Below are 4199 nucleotides of genomic sequence, written 5' to 3'. Positions count from 1 at the left end.
AATTCTTAAAAGGTAGTACTGTAGTAGGTCCCTCCCTGGTGGCGCAGCGGGTTAAAGCACAAAACTAAGAAGCTAAAGCCACTTCAGCATGAGTTTGATCCCTGGCCCTGGAGGTGATCCACATGGCATGGCAGATCTCTCCTGACCCGCCCACTGCTCCCCTCAGCAGTGTACTTCATCAGTCGGCCTGTTCTGCTCCCCACTCTTTCTCTGGTGAAGCTTCTCACCACCCCTGCACCTCTGGCCTGTACCTCAGTTCTGTATGAATAAATTAAAAAATCTTTTAAAAAAAAAAAGTAGTAGTAATAGTAGTAGCATATGGACATGTCTTCAAAACAAAAAGAAAAATTAAGCTTTTACTTCATTTTGTGAGTGGAAAAATCTAACATTTATGTGTTATTAATGTCCAACAAAGAAACTCAATATTTAAATGCCTGGGCTTTTCCCATAGATGTAGACTGGATTCAGTTCCCTTGCTCTATTTACTTTTTCTTTCTTTCTTTCTTTTTTTTTTTTTTTTGTCCACCTTTTCCTCCCTTTTCTTTTTCTACTCACAGAAGTTCACACCTTTTGGCTCTAGGGTTCATTTTACTTACTTATTTTTTAATTTTTGCCCTAAATAACAGTACTTCTCTTGTGTTAATATAACTCCTTTTCCAGAGACTTCGAGCTCTCTTTGTTATCTTAAAGTGAATTCCCTCTTAAAGGTAAGGCCTGTGTAGATTTATATACCCTACCATTTTGAAGAAATGTGCATAGCATTGAAAAATTTAGTTAGAATTCCTCACAAATCTCCCCAGTGCATTTATAGTGAAACCCTATCCACCCCAAAGCCAAGTAACTTTTCTAAAGGCCACAGTCCAGTCTTCAGTCTTAAATGATAATACTGGCAGGAAAAATTAGTTATGAATGTACCCAATTTAATTTGCAAAGAAATCTCTTAGCACAGCATTTCCTTCTTAGTATGTGAATAAATTTTCATGATTGGGAGGCAGTATTGTAGGTTGGAAAAATCATAGATTTTGAAGTAGACAAACATGACTTCAAACATTGGTTCTGCCACTCTCAGGTTCTATAGTCATGGTTGGGTTTATTTCTCTACCTCCATTTCATTATATTTCCCACCCTATAATACAGTGGTGAAGATCTGTGAGAAATTTCACATGCTGTATTAATACCACATGGTATGTCACATAGTATGTGCCTTCAATGCATTGGACAAACAGTTTTAACCAACTGTGAAAGCAACATCAAAACCACTATTTTATTTAGCTTACATAGCATAAAGGAAAGACAGAATTTCTGTAGGCTAAATTCAACACAGGTGATGTTTTTCAATGCAGACAGGGTCTAGATTTGAATCTTCACTAACTTAATTTGATTATAGACTAGGCTTGGGAGGTCTGGTACTGTACTTAATTTTCTGAATAAAGTCCACTCCCTATAGACGCCAGTAGCTCGTTGATGAGTAGGCAAAAGTAGTCACCAGAATGTACTAAACACGCTGGCCTAGCAGTGGTGACCATAGGGCATTATTCTGTTCTTTCTACACTCCTTAGGAATAAATACCTGACTTCATTTATAATGTTGATCTTTCAAATCAGAAGGTCATAAACAAAGTGCAGAAATCATATTTCTCTTGTTTTCCAACTGCTGCAGAGGTATTTAAGAACCAGTGAAACAATGAAAACTATGATATTCTTTAATTTTATCCTCAGCTCCATCCATATCCTCCATGGATCTGTCTTTTTGAGTTTTCACAGTAAATAAAACCACAGGAGCTGACTCCAGCTAGTCCTCATTGGTCTCTACTACCCCCCTGAAAGTTGTTGGTACTGCTTCCCCTGTGAAGTAGCTGTGGGTCTGTTAACTTGACTGCCATGTGTGAACCCAACTAAGAAACTCAGGGTTGGACAATATCATGGCTTCTCCCTGTTCCATCCTTGCTCAAGAGTTTAAGAGGCACTGCTTGTGCTTTTCTTCGTTGCTCTGAGATACCCACCCAAACTGGACTAAGTTAAAACTTTTGGGTTTCTCTTGAGAGGCAACAGAAAATTGTGCCTTACAACTTTTCTTCAGTGTCTCAAATGGGACTGCCAGTGCTGAAGACTGTACATACCTCTAAGGCAATAAAGGAAAGCACTTAGGAAAAAGAGAGACAAAGGAAGACAGGATAGACAGAGAAATTTTTTGAGGTAACTTTTATTTACCTCAGTGCGCTGTGTATGATTCAGAAATGTAGGATTACTGTTGGGAGTGACCAAAGATTTACTGACAAGGACTGAATTAGGGCAGTAAAGAATTGACGCTTGCATCCAAGCTTGATAAAGTGGTAGTAAACTGACCTTGAGGTCCTGGATGGGACTAGCTGAAGGTGACAGCAAACTGGGCCTCACATCAAGGGCACAGCGATGAATCACCCCCTTTGGAATCTTGAGTTTAGAATCTATATGAGACCCTTTCCCTTTTGGAGTTGGCAGTAGCTGCGGACCCCTCTCTAGGGGCTCCATCTCAGCTGCTGTCCGGGAGCAATAAACTCTGCTTGCTCAGCCTTTCTGCCTCCCGCCTTTCTTTCTTGCAGCTGGTCATAGAAGTTGGGAAAAAACAATTACATATGCTAACATACCAGATACACACCAAGGCACCCATAGTCCTCCCCCATGGTCCATTGTGCCTCCTCCCCAGTCTGCTCTCCCTCTCCCACACCTCCTCTGATGTCGGGGACTGGCCCCTGATCACGGATTGTTGGGGCAGAACAGGCAGGGTCTTAAGGTGAGAGCAGCATCTGCGAGCAGAGATTCCTATAAGGGGGAAAAGGGGAGTGAGTACAAGGAAGACACTGGAATCAGAGTTGGGTTCAAGTGTTCCCGCTCTGGTTTCAGCAGTGGTTTATTTTACACATTTCAAGCAAGGAGTGGGATAACATTAGCATATGAATTGGGCTGAGAGATCATGATCATCTTTTTTCTAAGTTGGGGGTCCTATTGACCTTTAGCTGAGATTATAACATTATTCTTCAAATTAATCTATTAAAGTTAAAACAGATACATAAATTCATGAAATTTAAGGTTAACATTGCCACATTTACCACAGTGATGACTGATTAAAATAAAACCCCTTAAACCCTAATTACTATTTAATGACCTTCATTCTCATTGATACATCCTAGAGGGTAAAGTGAAGTAGAGGGCTAAGATGGAGGCTAGGGTTGAGTAATTTTCTAGTAAATCAATCACAAAAAGAAATACAGTAAAGTTCCTTAAAAGATGAATAAAAGATTTAGGTAAAGTTCCTTATTTAGACTAAATAATAGAAAACTTAAGTAGTTCTTTAGAAACTGAATAGAAGGCTTATGTGAGATAGTAGAGAGATGAGATTTGGGTTCTCATCCTGCAGTAAAAGAACATGTTCTAGTACTGCCTCTTATGACAGTATTGATTTTGCTATAGCAGCCAATTGCTTTTATTAATTAGTCAATAGTAAAATTAATTGATTTCAAAAGGAATTGCTCGCCCTGGGGCAGCGCTTGCTTGTCTGGGCCAGGCAACGCCTTATGAGGCTAAGGCAATACAGTTGTAAACTGATGGTTGTTTAGAATATTTTGATGATTATACAAAAAAGGGAGGTCATAACATAAGTTAGCATGGAAATTCTAATTTTTCAGAGCTTTTCCTTTTCTATCCAGAATTTTCCAGTCAATAGAAATTGCATAGCTTGTGTCACCCTGATTTCAATTCTACAGTCAAATTTCTATAGCTTCTTATTAGTTTGGTTTTATCTGATCTTTTTCATTGTCTCTCTGTATTACACATGTAAAGGAAACCATTCCATATTTGTCTTTGTCCTTTATTTCACATTGCATAATCTCCTCTAGTTCCTTCCAAGTTGTCACAAATAGCAAGATTTCACTGCCCACAGCTGAGTAGTGTTCCACTATGCATATACCACAATCTTTGTATTTCTCTTTAAGGCTCTTTGATTGTTTCCATATGTTGACTGTTGTAAATAGGACTGCAGTAAACATGTACTTACATATGTCCTTTCAAAATCGTATTTTTGCATTCTTCACATAGATACTTAGGAATAGAACTGCTGTATTATGTGGTAGATCTATGTTCAATATTTCAAGAAACCTCCATAATGTTTTCCATAGGGGCTAGACCACTCTGTATTCCCCCCATTAGTTGTATGCAAGTGTT

The sequence above is a fragment of the Condylura cristata genome, unplaced genomic scaffold, assembly GCF_000260355.1.
Source record: "Condylura cristata isolate star-nosed mole 26May11 unplaced genomic scaffold, ConCri1.0 scaffold00036, whole genome shotgun sequence".
Taxonomy (NCBI): domain Eukaryota; kingdom Metazoa; phylum Chordata; class Mammalia; order Eulipotyphla; family Talpidae; genus Condylura; species Condylura cristata.
The sequence above is the reverse complement of the archived record's forward strand: the minus strand, read 5'-3'. Positions refer to the sequence as shown.